The 22,268-nt window shown below is 42.1% G+C and overlaps 1 protein-coding gene across 1 annotated transcript in view; it reads left to right on the forward strand.

Annotated features, from left to right (window-relative positions):
- bcas3 (BCAS3 microtubule associated cell migration factor) overlaps positions 1 to 22,268 on the forward strand; it is a 1,061,909-nt gene that overhangs the window by 954,895 nt on the left and 84,746 nt on the right. The gene's annotated exons all lie outside the window — the stretch shown is intronic.

The raw sequence follows: 22,268 nt of genomic DNA on the forward strand, positions 1-22,268 counted from the left end.
CCCAGTCTACTCAGTCTCTTCTCATAAGCCAACCTTCTCGACTCCAGAATCGATCTAGTGAATCTCCTCTGTATCCCCTCCAGTGCCAGTACATCCTTTCTTAAGTAAGGAGACCAAAACTGCATGCAGTACTCCAGGTGTGGCCTCACCAGCACCCCATACAGCTGCAACATAATCTCCAGTTTTTAAACTCCATCCCTCGAGCAATGAAGGACAAAATTCCATTTGTCTTCTTAATTACCTGTTGTACCTGAAAACCAACCTTCTGTGATTCATGCACAAGGATAATCAGGTCCCTCTGCACAGCAGCCTGCAGCAATTTTTTACTGTTCAAAAAATAGTTCTTTTTACTGTTACTCCTACCAAAATAGATGACTTCACATTTATCGACATTGTACTCCATCTGCCAGACCTTTGCCCACTCACTTAAACTACCTATATCCCTGTGCAAACTTTCACAGTTCTCTGCACACTTTGCTCTACCACGCATCTTAGTGTCATCTGCAAATTTTGACACACTACACATGGTCCCCAACGCCAAATCATCTACGTAAATTGTAAACAATTGCGGACCCAAAACTGATCCCTGAGGCACAGCACTAGTCACTGATTGCCAACCAAAAAGGCACTCATTTATCCCCACTCTTTGTTTCCTGTTAGTTAACCAATCCTCTGTCCATGCTCATACATTGCCTGTAACACCGTGCACCTTTATCGTATGCAGCTGCCTTTTGTGCAGCACTAGATAATCTACTATTTGAATTATGTTGATTGCGGGATAAATATTAACCTGGGAAGCTGAGCAAGACTCCCCTCCTATTCGTATAGTGGCCATTGGTTCCTTTAAGACCATTTGAAATTACATATGGAACCTTCGTTGCAGTCTTATCACAGGGGAAGCATTTAATGGAGGTGATGAGTGCCTTACATTCCCACTGAAGAGTGAACACAAGCCCTGCATCGCCTCTTTTTGGGAAGGCTGGCTGAATTGTCCCATTCAAGCAACTAACTGGACAGCAGTGAACCGTTCATGGAGTCAGGGAACCAGGAGGCAGAAATGCACTCCTCCCTCCCCAACCAAAAGCTGCCAGCCAAACAGAGGCCTATGGGCTTATTATTTTGGCTGACAGCTCTATTGAACAGCAGTGCCAATGGGTAGATGGTGCCTGTTGCCACTAAAGCAGTCACTTGAGGCTATTGTTGAATCCTAGGCCACAGGTGTGTGATGGTGGGGAGTGCTTGGGGAGGATGGGGGGTGGTCAAGGGAAAGGGGTATGCATCAGCAGGTCACCCTTTCCAATACCAGGTCTCCAAAGGCACTAAGTACCCCCTTCACATCTTTTCTCGTCATGCGCCCTGCATGGTAAGGCCCACCGCTGGATTAATACAAGCAGCAGCAATAATTGTCCATTGAAGGGACTTAATTGGTGGCAGGGCTTGCAGCACATACGTGAACCTTCCTGGCATGGATCTCGTAAGGGTAAAGGAGGGAAGGCAGCAGAGTCTCTATTACCTCATGTGGTTAAATGCCACCCCTCCACCAAACTGACCATGGGCAGGGACATTACATTTCACTCAAAAGTACTGCAGATACTGAGCAAAAGAAAGATTTGGGGAGGGGGCAATGAAAGCAGAGTTCTCGTGAAGGATTATTAAAGCAGCAAGGAGAGGTGCAATGAACCCCCATCCACTCCTTCCCTCCCCACCATATTTGGATACCACTATTTGTATGTCCTCACCATCAAACAGCCCATCTGCTGTCTGCCTTGTCAAAGTTACTGTATTTGATTGAATGCAAGTTTCAGGTCTGTAACAGCTCCCTAGGGAGTGGCATGTTATGACTTAATATATGGATTGTCAGGAAAACTGAGAGCGAGAAAGCTGCTCAGTAAAAAACAGTATGTAAAATGATACAACGCTAGCCTGCTCGCTATCTGAATGTCTTTAATCAGCCAGCATCTGTTTCCCATTGTGTTATTCCTCTAAAAGGAAAGGTTCTCTACAATGTTGTGTACAGAGATCAAGTATTTGTAAATTGATTGTAGTTAGGCTGCTGGATTTTGAAGTTTCCATTAGTTTTAGTGACATGAATGCTGTGTCCTTTACCTAATTATAGTATTGTCAATTTCTGGTCTGTTTCATCTGTTCCCGCAAATCAGACAAACTCTGACCTATGTCTACCAGATCAGAGCATTAAAGCACAGCTCATGGTACCAAGGTTGACCCTGATCTCTGCCGAGTTAGCTGCTCCCATCAGCCCACAATTTGAGTACTACAGTTTGTCTCAGCGATTAGGGAAGAGCAGAAAATCCGCCAGTGTTCCTTCTCCCTAGCACCTGATGGCCTCTGCCTGCGAGTGTGCCTGTGTACATATTTAGGGGTGATGACTGAATCAGGATCCAGTACCTTCACAGGATAATCAACAACCAACTTTCACTGGCACGGTTCCTGTACTGAGATTGACCACTTGAGGAAGGTACATAAAGGGCTTATAGTTCTCTGATGAGATTGAATTTCTAGAGCAGTAGAAACAAAAGGACATGAAGCTGTTCCATTTTGAGGTGGAAGCAATTTGTATTTAAACATCACCTTTTAGAATCTTTTTCATCCCAAATGATTTGCAAGCAATCAAATATTTTTGGAAATGTAGTGTAGGAAATGGTCCAGACAATTTGCACAAAGCAAACTCCCTACAAAAACAATGCGGTAATGATAATTTATGTTATTGAGATTGGTTGGGAAAGATATTTTGGCCAGGTCACTGTGGTGAACTTTGTTTCTCATACTTAAATAGTGCTTTAATATCCTTTAAGTTCAGCTGAGAGAGCGGATGGAGCTTCAGTTTAATATCTTCTTCCAAAAGATGGAAGTTTACACATGTGTGAGTGTGCATGTGCGTGCCACATGTGTATATCCGTGCAGGAGTCTACTTCAGTGTGCTTGCGTGTGTTCCATCAGACTCCATCCTGGGAATTGAATAGTAATTCCCAATTTTGTAACATGTGCTTAAAAAAAACAGCCAGAGGTAGGTGGGGAAAGGCAAGGGGAGGGGTATTCTCCAAATAGTACATGTTTCTTTCAACTGTGAGTAAAATGTCGACATGGGGTCAGTATGTAAAGCCCAAAATTCTGACTACTCTTTGTTCAAGCAATTAAGAGGAGTAGCATTAATACCAGATGAGAATGTTTAAAGAAAAAATTATGAATGATGTTTTAATGCAATTTAACTGTACGTTATTTTAAGATACAACCTTGCTGGGAGTTAAGTAAATCAATGTGGAGGTAGAGCAGCAGGAGCTGTCGGAGGGAGTGGGGACGCCAGGCTGTCTCTGAACATATGCAGCCCTCCCCAATCACAGAGATGCAGGAAGAACCCACAATAAATCACAGGAGATTAGAGAGTCCTCGCAGTCAGTTTGGGATTGAGCTGCACTGTGTAATGTCAGGACAAAGCCATTCTCATTTATTAAAGTCTCCTTTGAAAACTGATGAATAAAAAGCTGCTAATATTCAGGCAGAGAATTGAATTAAACGTTTTACCACCTTTTCCACGACCACCACCAAACACTACCCAATTCCTCCCCCCACCCCCCCGCCCCAACCACCAACTCCCTCATAAAGCAATTACTCTTATGGGGGTGCAGTATTGGTAGCCCTTTGATACCTCTTCTAAATAGCCTGTCTTCCATCTGCATACAGGCATTAATGATCAGATGGATGGTTAATTGTTGTAGGCATCACTGCTTTGCCAGATTTGGCCTTTGCATGATGTCCACAATCGCTGTTCTTTGTGATGTTAGCACTGAGAACACTGGATGATTACTTTGCTTAGCAGGGCAGCTTAATCAGCACTGACCAGGGTTCAAAATACAAACTGCAAATCTTCTAGCTGGAGGGTTCTGTATTCAGTCTATACAGGTAGTGTGCCTCACAATTAAGCTTTGAAGGAAGCCACCACAAGATTAACATTGGCTTTTGCATTGAACACAAAAAATTGGAACTGGAGTAGGTCATTTTGCTCTTTGAACCTGCTTTACGATCAGTAAGATCATGATTGACCTTCTAACTTAACCTGCTTTCTCGCCCTATCCCCACATTCCTTGGTTTCCTTAATGTCTAAAAATCTATTGACCTCGGTCTTGAATGTACTCCATGGCTGAATATCCTCCACTTTCTGTGGTGGGGAATTCTAAAGATTCTAAAGAAATTCTAAATATTCTAATTCATTTGAATAAAGTAATTTCTCCTCATCACAGGGCCTTCCAACCTTGAAACTTTGTAAGTTCACATCCAAGCCACTCACCATTCTGACTTGGAAATGTATCACCATTCTTTCACTATTGCTGGTAATATTCTTGAAATTCCCTTCCAAATAGCATGTAGATCTACCTATAGCACATGGATTACAGCGATTCAAGAAGTCAGCTCACCATGACGTTCTGAAGGGAAGCTAGGGACAGCCAATAAACGCTGACCAGCCAGCAATGCCTACATCCCACAAATAAATGCAATTTTTAAAAAACCCTTACCATGAAACTGTGAGCCCAGAATCTAGATCCCCTAGTCAGGGGAAACGGCCTGTGACCATCTGCCTTGTCAAACCCCTTAGAATTATTGAAATTCCAATTAGATTACCTCTCATTTTCCTTAATTGCAGGGTTTGTAGGCTCACTCTACTCAATCTCTCCCTATAAGACAATGTCATCATGCTAGAAGGCAGTCCATTGAATCTTTGTAGAATTCCCTTAAAGGCAAATATGCCCTCGTAGAGTAAGGAAACCAAACTGCACACTGTACCCTAGGTGTGGCCTCATTAATACCTTGTATAATTGGAATAAAGCGTGTGTACTCTTATACTGTAAGCGCGTTGTAAGAAAACTAACATGTCATGTTCCTTTTGAATTGCTTACTATAGCTGCACCTTCACTTTCTAAATGCAAACATTTCCCAGTATATCACTGTTCAAATATATACTCTGCTTTTTACCTTTTCTTGCCGAAGTGAATGACTTCACATTGTATTCCATCCCCATATTCTTCATTCACTCAAACTGCTTATTTCCCTCAGCAATCTCTTTGCATCCTTCTTGCTGCACACTTTCCCACCTTTTGTCAACAAACTTGGACACATCTCATCTAAACATTAATATGCATAGTAAATAGCTGAGGCCCAAGTACTGATCCTTGCAAACCAAACCAACCAGTTACAGACTGCCAATCCAGAATGTCCCATTTATTCCTAGTTTTTTTTGTCAAACAACCAGTTCTCAATCCATATTAATATATTACCTAATCCAATGGTAATTTTGACTTTAATTGACTATATTAAAGCATTGAGTGGTCAGCCAGGTGTGCTTGGAGATACAGAATGATAAGTTGTGAGATTATAATCTCTATGCCAACAGTTATCCAATAAAATGTGACTTTTCAAGGCCCTAGATCTTCATTTCTGCACCTTGGACACGTAAGGTTGAAACAGCTATTAGTCTAAATTAAAGTTTATGGCAAATTAATTTCAATATGCTAATTTATTCTTTTAACATACAATTTTAGCATGTCTTGCATTGGACACAGGACAGATCCAAGGGTACCTCAAACAACCATTTTTAGCACCGCAAAATTGTTACAGCATAGAAGAAGGCCATTCAGCTTATCATGTTCATCCTAGCCTTCCTAAGGAACAGTTTATGTACTGCCTTCCCTTGCTCTCTCCCCACATTCCTTCTCTTCAGATATTTAGAATATTTAGAAAATGAAGAAAATTGAATGGCACAAAAGAAAGCCACTCTACCCAGCATGTCTATATCGACCAAAAACTGAACCACTCAGTCTATTTGCATTTTCCAGAACTTGGTCGATTTTCTAGCGGTCACAGGACTTCAAATGCATATCTAGACACCCTTTCAGTGAGTTGAGAGTTTCTCTCTCTACTACCCTTTCATGCAGTGAGTTCTGATCATGCTCTGGGTGAAAATATTTTTCCTAATTACTCCCATAATCCTTGTACCAATCACTTTAAATCTATGCCTCCAAGTCACTGACCCCTCTGCGAGAAGGTCAAAGGACCCTTAGCCTAACACCACTCATAAGGGAAATAGGTCCTTCCCTCCCAATCTTGTACACCACAATCAAATCTCCTCTGTTCAAAGGAAAACAACTCCAGCATCTATCCTCATAACTACAGCTTTCCAGTCCTGTCAGCATCCTCATAAATCTCTTCTGTATCTTTCCTAGTACAATTACATCCTTTCTGTAATGAGGTGTTCAGAACTGTTCAGAGTACTCAAGTTGTGACCTGAGTGTTCCATTTTCTTTCTTAACTACCTTGTTAATCTCTCCTGCTACATTGAGGGATCTGAGGACATTCACCCCAAGATCCCTCACTTCATCTGTGCCTCTCACTTTTCTCCCATTTATTGTGTATTCCTTCGCCTTGCTGACCCCCTCACACTTCTTCAAGTTGAATTCTACTATACTTTTCAGTCTACCTGACCATTGTGATGTAAATGCTCTTGACGTATATACATTTTTAATATCATTTATTTTAATTTCAGGTTTTGAATTTTGAGTTTGTAACATACAGGTTTTCTTTGTATCTGAAGTTAATAAGTTTTTTAAATTAATTCATGAGATGTGGGTATCACTTGCTGTGCTAGCATTTATTGCCCAGTCCTAGTTGTCCTTGAGAAGGCGGTGGTGAGCTGTTTTCTTTACCAGCACAGTCAATTTGCTGTAGGTAGACCCACAATCCCATCAGGAAGAAAGTTCCAGGATTTGAACCAAGCAATAATGAAAAAATGGCAATATATTTCCAGGATGGTGAGTGGCTTGGATGGGAACTTTCAGGTAGTCATGTTCCTATGTATTTGCTACCCTTGTCCTTCTAGGTGGTAGTGATTGTGGGTTTGGAAGGTGTGTTAAGGAACCTTAATGAATTTCCACAGTGCATCTTGTAGATATTATGTTACTGCAACTGAGCATTAGTGATGGAGGGAGTGGATGTGTTGTTAATCAATTGTGCTGCTTTGACCTGGATGATGTCAGGTACTTATGGAGACAAGTAAGAGAGTATTCCATCACAATCTTGACCTGTGCCTTGTAGATGGTAGATGGGCTTTGTGCAGTCGTGAGGTGAATTACTCACTGCAGAATTCCAAGCCTCTAAACTGCTCTTGTAGCCACAGTACTTGAACACTAGTCCACTTCAGTCTTTGGTCAATGGTAACCCCCAGGATGGTGGTATTGGAGGATTTTGTGATGGTAATCCTGTTGAATGTTAAAGGACAACAGTTAGATTCTCTCTTGTTACAAATGGTGATGCCTGATACTTGTATGGCATGAATATCACTTACCACTTGTCTGCCTAAATTTGGCTATTATCCAGACCTTGGCTGCATTTACAGGTGGACAACTACAGTATCTGAGGAGTCGCGAATGATGCTCAACATTGTCCAACCGTCAGTGAGAAGCCTTCTTCTGATCTTATGGTGGATAGAAGATCATTTATAAATCAGCTGAAGACGGTTGGGCCTAGGCCACTACCCTGAGGAACTCCTGCAGATGAAGAAGCTGAAGATAGTTGGGCCAAGAATATTATCCTGAGGAACTCCTGTAGAATTGCCCATGAGCTGAGATGACTGAACTTCAATAATCGCCATCATCTTCCTTTGTGCTAGATATGATTCCAACTAGTGGAGCTTCTCCCTTGATTCCCATTGACTCCAGTTTTATAACCGCTCCCTGATCTCCCACACAGTCAAATGTGGCCTTGATGTCAAGGGCTGTCACACTGTCCTTACCTCTGGAATTCAGTTATTTTGTCCATGTTTGAACTAAGTCTGAAATGCGGTCAGAACCCAATCAAAGCATCAAAGCTTGATAACACTGTTCGTGACGCCTTCCATCACTTTACAGATAGTTAAGAGTAGACTGATGGGGCAGTAATTGGCCAGATTGGATTTATCCTACTGTTTGTGTACAGGGCATAGAACATAGAACTGTACAGCACAGTACAGGCCCTTCGGCCCATGATGTTGTGCCGAACTTTTACCTTAAACCTAAGGTCTATCTAACCTCCATCCCTACCTTATACTATCATTCAAATGCTTATCTAATAGCAGCTTAAATGACCCTAACGAGGCCAACTCCACTACCCTCTCCGGCAATGCATTCCATGCCCCTACAACTCTCTGAGTAAAGAACCTACCTCTGACGTCTCCCCGATATCTACCTCCACTCACTTTAAAACTATGCCCCCTCGTAATAGCTACCTCCACCCTAGGAAAAAGTCTCTGGCTGTCCACTCTATCTATACCTCTGATTATTTTGTACGCCTCTATCAAGTCACCTCTCATCCTTCGTCGTTCTAAAGAGAAAAGCCCTAGCTCTCTCAACCTTTCCTCGTAAGACCTTCCCTCCATTCCAGGCAACATCCTGGTAAATCTCCTCTGCACCTTTTCCAACGTTTCCACATCTTTCCTGTAATGAGGCGACTAGAACTGGACACAATACTCCAGATGTAGCCGAACCAGGCTTTTGGATAGCTGGATACCTGGGCAATTTTCTGCATTTCGAGTGGTTTATCAGAAGAACAATCTGCACATTACGAAACTGTCAAAAAGGCATTACTCAATGCTTATCAGGTTACCCTGAAGCTTATTGATTAAAATTTAGGTCTGCAAGGAAGAAACTTAATCAGACATTTGTGAAATTTGCAAAAGAAAAGAACATTTGTGGGATCACTATTGTGTTATTATATTTCAGTGAAAGACCACCGTATTAAATAAAACAAAACAAAATACGATTATCAATCCAGATTTCAGACTGGTGCCTAGCTTGTACAGTAGTACCATCAGCTGTGATCTTAAACCGTTAACTAACAGCAAATGCTCCAGAATACATAATGTGGCTACTCCTTTTCTGGACCATGGATGGTACCTGGCAGTAGGAAACTCAAGCAGGCAAAAAGGGGATGAAGTGAGGTAGTTTACAACAGCATGTCTGCTAACTTTAGAAATAAAACAAAGAAAATAAACTGAAATGAGACCAGATAGCTCCTTACAAAACATGCAGTATTTCTGTAGTTGATTTTGTAACCATTGGTGTCTGAGGCCATATATGCAGTTAATGATAAGTAATCACCTCCTGAAGACTGGGCTCACACAACGTGCTAAAAGATGACAATTAAATTTCTTATTGATGTACCTGGGCTCAATTTCTGAATCTGTGTAGAATTACCCATGAGGATAACATGGTACATTTATCAGTACATTTAGGCACTAGGAACAGATTTAACACCTTGAAAAAATGTCAAGATGACTTGATGGGGGAGGAGGTTTTGAGGTTGCTCTGTTGTTAATGCAGAGGCTGAGGGTTGTCATCATCATCATCATCATCATCATCACCTTCAGGTGCAGTTGTGGTTGCAGGGTTAGGACAAAAAATAGTTAATCCAGAAGTGGGTGGCTGTGGTTTATTGTCTTCTGACTGTTTCTTGGGGGTTGGCTTAAAAAAGACATCCAGTTTTTTGCTGCTTTGCCCTTTTTCTTCTTTCATGAAGAAGCTGTTCATAGGGTGCCAAATGAGATCTTATTCCACAAAGTGCTACCCTGCTGCGTTCTGCAATGTAATTGTTGTCCTCTAACAGCTGCAACTGCTTCTCGGTTTCCCTCAGGATACAAAACAAAACAGAAGTGGAAAGCTGTCATGGTGCTGCATCCGGGACTTCATCTTCATCATCTCCAGCTTCCACTTACCCCTCAGCGACAAGTTGTTGTAGGTCAGCTGTAGAGAGTTCTTCACAGTGGGACTCAAGCAGCTCTTCAACATCCTCACTCTCCACTTCTTCAAATCCAACTTGCTTTGCAAGATCAACACAATGTTCTTTGATTCTTGGAAGCTCCTCTGACAGATCAAACGTTTTAAAATCTTGAAAAAAATCCGGGAGAAGCTTCCGCCAAACTGCACACAAGCAGTCCTTACTGACATTACTCCAGGCCTCCAACAATAATGTCAACTGTATATTCTTGATGTTAAAGATCTTCTAAAATTGAAGAATACTGTCCTTATCCCCCTCAGTGGCTGCAATCAGCCTCTTAAATATGTGCCATAAATAACAATTTTTAAAAGCTGCTATTGCACCCTGGTCCATGGGTTGAAGGAGAGAAGTTGGAATCAATGGAATCGCGTTATAGCCAACACAAGTTCACGTTATAAAAATAGTGTTCCCCTATTCATCAGTCGCATTGTAGCCAATTCGTGTTGCTGAAACACGCATTAAAGCAGAATTCCCTGCACAGATAAACCAAAACCCACAAATCATATGTCTTCTATCACAATGTCCTGGTCTCACGTCTAGCTTAGAAAGTTGTAGGTTGAAGCATCCTAAAGGTGTGCTGTCCTTTTGATGAAATGTTAAATTGATACCCTGTCCTGATGGATATTAACGATCAATTGCATTTTTTTCAAAACCCAGACAGGAAGTTTCCTTAGTGTTCTTCCTTTCAATTTCCTTTCCTCCATACCAACACCAAACATACAATAATTAGTCATTTATCTCATTCCTGTGTGCTATATGCAAAAAGTTTGCCCTACTTCCCTAGCATAACAACACTTTAATTATTTGTTGTATATGCAAGAACTTTGAGATAATTTTGATAAGAGTGTGAAATTTGAAAAGAGTTCAAAATTATGAAGAGTTTGAACAGAACCTAAAGTGAAGTGAGGAAAGCTTCTTTACTCAGCAAGTGGTTAGTTTATCTAGAGTAAATCCTGAGAGTGTGGTGGATGTAGACTCTATCATAACTTTCAAAAGGGCATTGGATAAATATCTCAGTAGACTTGCAGGGCTATTAGGAAATGTTGGGGGAATGGGAGTAGCTGAATTATTCTTGCAGACATTTTCCTCGGAGACAATGAAGCAGTTGCCTTTTTTTTGTAGTAACCATTCTATGATTCTAAATTATGAACATGTGCAGCTGTTTTCTTGGCTAATTGTGTAAAAGGCTTTGTTCACAGTATTTGTGCTGAGAGGTTACTTTCCCGACTTTGGAACTTTCTACATCTGATCTCCATTTTGAAGATCCAGTCTATTAGATCTAGATAAGAAGCAAATGTCCAGCAGTAAAGCACTAGCAGTAGTACCAACAGAGTTCCTTATAGATCTGCTGCTGCACAGGACACATAGAATGTGCGGAGAGGTGCATCTTATAGAGGAGACTATACTGACAGCACAGAGCATGCAGGCAACAAATGAATGACTATCAGCAACAGTCTCAGGAAGCTCAGGGTTTTCTGACAGCTGATGGGAAACATTTTCAGCCTGCTGGAACTAGACTACCATCAGATGGATCTGAGGGCAACTCTTAACCTGCAGCTGTCAAAGTTACCACCACCGTCAACCTCTTTGTCTCTTTCTAGGACTTTCAGGGGATAGTTACTGCATTTTGCAGTCCATGACCCACGAATGCATAAGACAAGTGAATAAATGCTTGTTTACCAAGTTATATGATTTTCACCTTGGTGCCATATCCCTGTTGCTGACCTCCTTCAGTACTTCCTGCTACTCCTCCTTGCCTTGATTGCAGGCTTTTTCCTCCCATTATTAGTAAAAATTATCTGCCTCCTGGCCCTTAAGGCCCCAACTTTCCATCCAGGGGAGATTTCATTAAAACAAGTTTCAGTTTTTGAATGTGTACACTCCCTTCTGTCATTTCAGTGTGTTTTAGTCCTATCTCCAGAATCCATCAATTTCACGTTTGCAATATCCCGTTAAATGCTGAATTGAAATTGGTTTGTGTATTTTCATCAAAGGAGAAGCAATGGCCTCGTGGTATTATCGCTGAATTGTTAATCCAGAGACCCAGATAACGTTCTGGGGACCCTGGTGCAAATCCTGCCACAGCAGATGGTGGAATTTGAATTCAATAAATATCTGGAAGTAAGAATCTAATGATGACAGCGAATCCATTGTCGATTGTCGGCAAAAAACCATCCGGTTCACTAATGCCCTTTAGGGAAGGAAACTGCCATCCTTACCTGGTCTGGCGTACATGTGGCTCCAGATCCACAGCAATATGATTGACTCAACTGTCCTCTGGGCAATTAGGGATGGATAATAAATGCTGCCTAGCCAGCGATGCCCTCATCCCATGAATTAATAAAGGGAAAAAAAATCACTTCTATTCAGGATTGGGTAACCCAGAAATAATGTTCCAATTCAGTGACTGTTTTAAAAGCCATTGACAAATGTTTTGCACTGGGTTTTCTGCAAGCTACCAGATGCCCCACATACCCCAACTTGGCAATGAGTCCATATATCAAGTGTGGAAGGGAGAAGAACTCAGTCAGAACCCCAGATCATAGGAAGATATTGTGAGAGTGGACTGGGAAAAATTATTAGTCTTGGCCTCACTCTCTGCATAATACAATACAGTTTTCCACGTGGCATCAAATTTCCATGACAACACAGTTGCTGTGAATCATTTCTGGCACAAAAGAAAAGTCAGCCAGGCTGCTCTTTGAGTACCTCCAAAGGGGCAAGCACTGTTGGCAGAGGGAATAATGCTGCTGATATTAGGTTCTGTGAACCCGCCTGCTGACTATGCAATCTTTAACACTAAATGCCTATGTTTGAGTGAGTCTCACACATTTTCTTCGTAAATCATCCTCCTAAATTTTGCCAATATTGACAGATCCAGACGCAGAAAACATCCGGCATCCGGGAGGCCTAGGCTCATGATTACATTTGTCAATTCTGATTTGATGTATTCCTAAAATTTCTGTCACCTGACCCACTGCCATGCGCTGCTTGGTTAAACAGCTTCCCCCACCTTAACCCTGCCCCATCTCCAAAGAAAACAGTAAGTAATGTTCAAAGAAAACAGAAAACACAATTCCTACTTCCCCTTTTAATGTGCAACCATATTGATGTACAGTATTCATTCATTTGTGGGTTGTAAATCTGTAGGCCAGCATTTATTGCCTGTCCCTAATTGCCTGTAGAAGGTGGTTCTGAGCTGCCTTCTTGAACCACTACAGTCCATGGTGTAGGGCCACCAACTGTTAGTAAGTGCTGGTAGGAAGAGAGTTCCAGGATTTGACTCAGAACCAGTGAAGCAACAGTGATATAGTGCCAAGTCAGGTTGCTGTGTACATATCTAAGAGGTTACAATGAGAAGTGGGTTATATCGGAGACTGTTACAGTGAGGGGCAACGTATATATGATTGTTGTAGTAGTATTTTGGGGTATATGAGGCCATATCAGGGTGCTACAATGGTGGTATGTGGGAACTAACAGAGAGCATGGGCTCTCCTTCACTATCACCTGTCTCAACTCCTGCACTGGAGGACACTGCAAGACATCTTATCTGACATCCTGTATTGAATGAGCAGAACTGTCCTCCAAGTAAACATTGGGATTACTGAAGCCATTATTTCCAATCGCTGTTCTAAATCCCATTCCCTAGCTACTAACGCCATCCCTTTCCTGGCAACTGCCTGTGATTAAGCCAGTCAGTTTGCAAATTTGCCGCCAAGATGAGTCTCCTCATGTTCCTGATTTCATGACATTGCTAAGACGACTTAGAATCATCTATGTAACATTGTCCAAATTCAACCTATCTCAGCTCATCTGCTACTGAAACTTGTTTTCATGCCTTTGTTGCCTCGAAATTCAACTACTGCAGTGCAGTCCTGACTGGTCTCCCACATTCTACTATCCATAATTGGAGCCATTCAAAATTCTGCTGCCTGTGTTTTAATTTGAAGCAAGGCCTGTTCCTCAACACCCTATGCTCACTTGCCTACATTGACTTCCAGTCAAACAATGTTTTGATTTTAAAACTCATCTTGTGACAAATAAATAAATCTAAATCCCTCCATAGCCTCACCTTCCTCTAACTCTGTATTCACCTTCAGCCCCATAACCCTCTGAAATATCTCTGCTTCTCCAATTCTGGCCTCTTGTTTATCCCTGATATTAATTGCTCTACCACTAGTGGCCATACATTCAGTTCCCTTGGCCTGAAGCTCTGTAATTCCCTCTCTACACCTCCCTGCCTCTCTATCTCTCTACATCACTTTCCTTCTTGAAAACATCCCTTAAAACCTGCCTCTTGACCAAGCTTTTGGTCATCTATCCTAAGAAGGGTCTAGGCCCGAAACATCAGCCTTTCTGCTCCTATGATGCTGCTTGGCCTGCTGTGTTCATCCAGCTCTGCACCTTGTTATCACCCTATGTAGCTCAGTTTTATTCTTTTGTTGCCTTGGGGGGTTTTATTCCATTAAAGGCAATATAAAAATATAAGTCGTTGTTACTGTTGAAATGTTATATTTGCTTCAAAATTGAGCCTAGGGCGAAAGTATAAAATACAGTCATTTGCATCAGGTCTTGTTTAGGCTTCTGAAGTAGGGTCAGGAGGTCATCACTAGGTGGTAACCAGGGGGTCATGAAGCAGCACTTAAGCCCAGCAGTTAGTGTTTTATTAGCAAAGAACAACTTCATAAAACTGCAGGAGATCCAATCACTACATGGCAGGGTGGCCTGAAGGCTACAGACCATGAGGGGTCAAAGGTCAGTCAACAATTCAATCAGCCAGTTACTAAGAAAGTAAATGGGGGAGGGAAGAGAAGGAAGGTGTTAAATCTGCTTTTCAAATGAATAGGCAAACTCCTATCCACAATACATTTGCTTCCTCTACGGCTTCTGATTTTCAAGGGATCTTTCCTAGTTCCAGTTCAGATTCAGAATAACTGATTCTGTCAATAGCTGAGGAGAGCTCAGATTATCTTAATGCTAGTCATCCTTCAGTTAAGATTATAATAACAATGTCATCATTAAGTGTTAACCCTATCAGGCTGACATCAGTCCATTAGGCAGCTGTGAACAATGAACCCAACTCCTGAACACTCCAACCAACAGCAACAACTTACATTTCTATACTGCTTTTATTCTTAGGAAACATTCAAGGAATGCAATTTAGCATCAAGTAATGAAAAGAGATGCTAAGCAGTGATCAAAAGCTCTACCAGTATTGTCGGTTTCAAACAGCAACTTAAAGGAATAGAGCAAGAAAGAGACAAAGTGGTTGAAGGAATGAATTTCAGACGTTGAGGCAGTTACAGGTATGGACATTGATGATGAATTATGGTGATAATGATGACTGTTGTGATGATAGAGCTTGACGTCAAGGCCACATTTGACCAAGTGTAGCATCAAGGAGCCCTAGCAAAGCTGGAGTCAATGGGAATCAGGGGCAAAATGCTCCTCTGGTTGGAGTTGTACCTGGCAACTCCAGGTCAGTCATCTCAGCCTCAGGACATCTCTGCAGGCGTTCCTCAGTGTAGTGTCCTCGGCCCAACCACCTTCAGCTGCTTCATCAATCACTTTCCCTCCATCATAAGGTCAGAAATGGGAATGCTGTCCGATGACTGCGCAATTTTCAGCACTTTTCGCAACTCCTCAACACTGGAATAGTCTGTGTCCAAATGCAGCAAGACCTGGACAATATTGGGGCTTGGGTTGAAAAGTGGCAAGTAACTCACACCACACATATGCCAGGCAACCATCTCCAATAAGCCACATTCTAACCATCACCCCTTGACATTTAATGACATTGCCATCACCAAATCACCAACTATTGACATCTTGGGGTTACCATTGACCAAAAACTGAACTGGATTAGCTGCATAAATACAGTGTCTACAAGAGCAGGTTGGAGGTTAGGAATCCTACAACGAGTAGCTCATCAAACCCTGCAAAGTCTCTCCACTATCTGCAAGGCACAAGTCAGGAGTGTGATTGAATGCTCCCCACTTGCCTAGGTGAGTGCAGCTCCAACAACACTCAAGAAGCTTGACACCATCCAGATCAAAGCAGCCCGCTGATTGGCACTATTTTGAGAAGCATCCACTCCCTCCACCACTGACAACCAGTAGCAGCAGAGTGAACTAGCTACACAATGCACAACAGTAATTTATCAAAGTTCCTGAATATCTTCAAAACCCACACCCATATCCATCTAGAAGGACAAAGGCAGCAGATACATAAGAATGCCAGCACCTGTGAGCTCCCCTCCAAGCTCCACACGTTCATGACTTGGAAATATTCCGTCAGTATTGTTGGTTCAAAATCTCTCCCTAATGGTATTGTGGATCTACCTCCATGCATGGCAACAGTTCAGGAAGGTAACTCACCACATCTTCTCAAGGACAACGCAGGAACAGCAATAAATGTTGGCCCAGCCAGCAACACCCACATCCCATGAGTGTGTAACAAAAAGAAATCAGGAATGCACATGAGGCACAAAATGGAGGAATGCAAAGATCTCAAAGTGTTGTAGAGCTGCAGAAAGTTACAAAGATATAGAAGGTGTGGGGGGTGATTTTTGAAACAAGGAAACAAATTTCAAATGGATCTATTGCTTAAACTGGTGCCATTGTAGATCAGCATGCACAGAGCTGATAGTTGAATGGGACGACGTTTGAGTTTGGATATGAGAGTTTTGGTTGAGTTCAGATTTATAGGGATGAAAGAAAGAAGCTCAGCCAGCCAAATGTTGGAACAATCAAGTCTAACGGTAACAAATAAAAAGATGAAAATTTCACTAGCAAATGAGCGGAGTCAAGCAAACCCATGCAGAGGAAACCCTTTACTAGTGTGCAGAAATCTTTACGTATTATCTAACATGGAACAGTGCAGCACACAAACAGGCTCTACAGCCCACCATATCTGCACCACCATGATGCCATTCTAAACTAATCCCATCTGCCTGTATATGGCAGGTATCCCTCTATTCCTTGCTTGTTTTTGTGTCTATCTAAATGCTTCTAAGATGTTGCTATCATATTTGCTTCTACCACCTCCCCTAGCAGTGCATTCCAGGCACCTAACACCCTGAATGTAAAAAAGCATTCCTCGCACACCTCCTTTAAACATTCCCCTCTCACCTATGCCCCCTAATACTTGAATTTCCACTTTGGGAAAAAGCCTCCAACTCACCATCCAATCCATGTGTCTCATAATTTTAAATACTTCTTTTAGGTTGCCCCTCAGCTGACAACGCTCTAGCAAAAGCAATGCAAGTTTGTTTGATCTGTCCTTATAGCTATTACACTCCAATCCAGGCAACGTCCTGGTAAACCTTCTTTGTACCCTCTCCAAAGCCTCCTTCTCTAGTGTGGCAACTAGATTGCGCACAATACCCCAAATGTGGTCTAAGCAAAGTTTTATGTAGCTGCAACATGACTTGCCAACTTTTATACTCAATGCCTCAACCAATAAAGGCAAGCATGCATGTGCCATTTTTACGACCTTATCAACTTGTATCACCACTTGCAGAGAGCTATGGACTTGCATACAATGATCCCTCTGTATATGAACGCTCCGAAGGGTCCTGCCATTTACTGTACACTTTCCTCTTGCATTTGACCTACCAAAATGCATCACCTCACACTTATCCAGATTAAACACAATCCGCCATTCCTGTGTCCAATTTTCCAACTGATCTATATCCTGCTGTATCCTTTCACAGCCTTCCTCACTATTCGTAACACCACCAATTTTTGTGTTGTCTGCAAACGTACTAATCAGACCACCTACATTTTCATCCATATGTATATTTATATAAATTACAGACAACGGTGATCCTAGTAATAAGCCTTGCAGGACACCACTGGTTAGAAAAACACCCCTCAACAACTATTCTCTTTCTTCTATGACAAAGCCAATTTTGTATCCAACTTACCAACTCATTATGGATGCAAAATACTCATTAAGGCCCTCACCCACTTTCTCTGGATCCATGTATAAATTCCCTCCTTTGTCCTTGAATGGACTTAAGTTTTCCCAAGCTACCTCTTGCTTCTAATATACATATGAAATGCCTGGGATTCTCCTTAATCCTACTTGCAAAGAATATCTCATGGCCCCTTTTTCCCCTCCCAATTCCTTGTTTAAGTTTTTCGTGCTTCCTTTATATCCCTCAAGGGCCTTGTCTGATTTCTGTTTCCTTGCCTTATATATGCTTCCTGTTCTCTTTTCGACTAAACTTTCAATATCTTGTCATCCAGCGTTCCCGATTCTTGCCATCCTTATCTTTCATCCTCACAAAACTGTGCTGGCCCTGAACTCTGATTAATTGGCCATTAAAAGACTCCCACATGTCAGGTTTGTATTTATCCTCAAACAGCCGCCCCCAATCTAATATGTCCAGATCCTGCCTAATACTATTGTAATTATCCTTGCCTCAATTTAGCACTTTCACTTGAGGACTAGTCTTATCCTTATCCATAACTATCTTAAAACTTACGGAATTATGATCACTTTTCCAAAAATGCTCCCCCACTGAAACTTTGATTACCTGGCCAGGTGATCATTCTCCAGTATAAGGTCTAGTATAGCCCCTTCTGTAGTTGGACTATCTACATGTTGTTTCAAGAAGCCCTCCTGGATGCAACTAACAACTTCTGTCCCAACTAAGCCCCTGGGACTAAGGGAATCCCAGTCAATATTTGAGAAGTTAAAATCACCCACTACAACAAACCCTGTTGATGTTAAACTTTTCATGACCTGCCTAATATCTTTTCAATGGTTGTTGGGAGGCCTATAGTGTAACCCCCATCATAATGATTGCAATTTTCTTATTCCTGGATGAAACCCCAAGATGTTGCCTTTTAGTGCATTCTCCTTAAATAACCAATATTAGACCCCATCCCTTTATTCCTTTCTGCTCACCTGAAACCTTTAAATCCTGGCATATTGAGCTGCCAGTCCTGCCTTTCTCTCAACCAAGTTTCTGTAATGGCTACATTCACAGTTCCATGCACTATTCTAGGCCATAGACTCATCTGCCTTACCTGTTATATATTGAAGTAAGTACACTTCAGACTGCTAGCCCTGCTGTGTTCATTAACTTGACTTTGCCTGTTCTTCCTATTAGACTTACTTGACTTAACCTCTACATTTTTCTCAGTCACTCCACATGCTGACCTACTGCTCTGGTTCCCACCACCCACCGCACTAGTTTAAACCCACCTGAGCGCCATAAGCAAACCTGCTGCAAGGATGTTCGTGCTCCTCCAGTTTTGGTGCAACTCATCCTTCATATTTAGATCCCTCCTGCCCTGAAAGAGATACTAATGACCCAGATGTGTGAAGTCCTCCCTACTACACCAGCTCTTTAGCATGCATTCAACTGTATTATCTTCCTATTTCTGGCCGCACTGGCATGTGGCACAGGGCATAATCCTTAGATTACAACCCCTGAGATCCTGCTTTTCACCTTTCTACTTAACTCTCTAAATTCCCTTTGTAGGATCTCATCGCTCTTCTTGGCTATGTTGTTATTACCAATATGGACCACAACCTCTGGCTCTTCACTTTCCCCTTTCCGATTGTCCTGAAACTTTCTTAACCCTGACACCAGGAAGGCAACACATCAACCTGGAGCCTCACTTGCGGCCATAGAAACACCTATCTGTGCCCTTGACTATACAGTCCCCTATCATTACCACTCGCCTACACTGCAAACCTCCTTGCTATGCAATAGAGTCTGTCATGGTGCCACTGATTTGGCCTCTGCTGTTGATTTCCTCTGAAAGGCCACACACACCCCAACAATATCCAAAATGGTTTACTTGTTTAAGAGAGAATAGCCACAGGTGACTCCTGTACTGCCCGCCTGCTCGCCCCTCCGGCGGTCACCCATCTATCTGGCTGAACCTTCGGTGTGACCATATTCCCTGAAACTTTTATCTATAAAACTTCCTGCCTCCATATCAAACTGTATGCTTTTCAGTGAGTATTACTGCCAATCTAACCAATCCATGCAGCCTAAAAGGAGCTGCAGTGGACACACTTCCTGCAGACATAGTTGTCAACAACCTTTAATTTTTCCATAATCTCCCACATCTCAACAGAGGTGCTGCCAGTCCACTAACTGACATTACTACCAAATGAGTAGCTGTACTTTAGTGCTGCTCACCCTCCTCAGCGAAACCCAATGCTCACCAAAGCCCGCACTTTGACCTCAATGCAGCACTTCATTCCTCATACTCCATCTCCAAAATGGCTGCTCCCGCTAGAGCTTGTCTCTCTTTTATATGCTGACTATTGATGTAAATCAGCAGGCTTGCAAGCCAGTTAATATAAGAAAGACATCATACTTTGACGACAGTACTTGTGGTGTATCCCAGCTTGACAGAAACAGATGGCCTCACAGGACCTGAATGTTCACCCATCCAAGTTCAAGTCTTGAAACCTATCACTGGAACCATCAAAACACTGTTGTGTGTGGGGGTGTTTGCGCCTAAGTGATTAATTTAATTATGAACAACACAACACCATGATAATGTGGTAACTTTGCCAAGATTTGTAGAGGGAGGTGTGGAGTAGTTACTGATTCAGAACGAATGTTTGTGGAGGAGAAAGCTGGATTTAACCTGTGGCTCTGGGAGTCAGAGTCTGCAAACCAACCACCAAGATTACTAAACAAGTCATATATCTGACATATGATCTACTTGAAGTATCTGCATTACCCCACACTGCCTATCTGTAAAATGGCCAGCTTGTAACCACTGAAATTTGTTTTTGTAGTGCCTCTTTGAAAGTAGCTTTCGGTATGAGTGCTGTTTGGAGTCTGTCCTGAAAAGTGCTCCACTAATTGAGATTGAGAACTGCAAGAGTGTCCCAGCAGTTTCAGATTCAGTGCGCAGCCCACATCCTCACCATAGAGTGTGGCACAAAAATGTAGTCATGTCATTTCTCTTCTAGAAGTGATGGTGTTTTTGAAAACAACCATGCTGCATCTTACAAAGTACAGGTCATGGAAGTCCAGTTTATCCCCTCACACCTGCACCTCTGATGACACATTTGTAGCATGCGGTATCATACTGAGTGTTTAGACTAAGCTTGAGTTATTAGAGCTTTGTGGTTAGCAGCAGTAAAGAAGTTGAAATAAATGTAACTACGACTCATGAAGGGTGGAAAAAATGAGTTCCCAGTCCTGGTTACAATCCATTGACTCATAAAAGCAATGTCAGTGCTGTTGGTATAATGTCCCAATTTAGCTCTGATGGACCTCCAACTCTGGTAGCCAAGCCCCAACCTCCCACGCAAACTTCATTGCCAAGTCCACACTACATAATAGATGTTTGATGAGGTACCAGTGCCAACAAATGCCTGTGAAAGACACTTTCACAGCATCAAAAGTGTTTTACGCGAATGAAGTACTTTTGAAGTGCAGTCACTGTAAGAAACACAGCAGCCAGTTTGCATGGACCACGATGTAGTCGTGACTGAATAATCTGTTTTAGATTGTAAAGCCGAATAATGTGGATGCTGTGAATCAGAAATAAAAACAGAAAATGCAGGAAGTACTCAGTGGGTCTGGTCGCATGTGTGCTAAGAGAAAAGCGGAGTTAATATGTAAAGTCATGACTTTTCATTAGAACTGGAGAAAAGAAAAAGGTTTTGAGAAGGGGTGGATGGGAAAAAGACAGAAGAAGTTGAATGACATAAGAGTTTTATTTCCAAGACCAAATGTTGATGGTGCAGGAACAGGCAAAAAACATATCCCTGGAGCAGGCATGCAGATGTCCGAAAGGGAAGAAAAAGGAAACAAAAAATATTTAGCTTGCAAAACAAAGGAAATAAAATGGGAGCCAAAAATTACAGTCCAAATTATTGAACTCAAGATTGAGTCCAAATACCTTAGGTTTGGACCTGTAATAAGAGGTGAAAAATTAAGGCAAAGAAGAATTTGTGAATAAGGCACTTCAAAGAATCTCAAATAGGAGAGGGACTCACAGAAACAACCTTCAACCATCACCCTCTGCTTCCTACCATCCAGCCAAACGCCTCTGCTCTGGTAATGTGTACGCCATCCAAAACATCCCCAATTGTTTCCCTTATTTCCTTAGCATCCATAATACTTTCCTCAGTAAAGACTGAGGAGAAATATTCATTTAGAATCTCCCTCATTTCCTATGGCTCCATGCATAGACGGCCATGCTGATCTTTAAGGGGACCTATTCTCTCCCGAGCCATCCTTTTACTCTTAATATAGCTATAGAACCTCTTGGGATTATCTTTAACCTTACCTGTCAGATCCATCTCATACCCTCTTTTTGCTCATCTGATCTCCCTCTTAAATGTGCTCCTACACTTTTTATAGCCATCCAGGGATTCACTTGAGCCCAATAGCTTCTTCTTCTTTTTCCTGACCATAGCTTCAATAGCCCTCGTCAGCCAGAGATCCCTAAACCTGCCAG

The sequence above is a fragment of the Rhincodon typus genome, chromosome 26 (assembly GCF_021869965.1).
Source record: "Rhincodon typus isolate 14 chromosome 26, sRhiTyp1.1, whole genome shotgun sequence".
Classification (NCBI taxonomy): Eukaryota; Metazoa; Chordata; class Chondrichthyes; order Orectolobiformes; family Rhincodontidae; genus Rhincodon; species Rhincodon typus.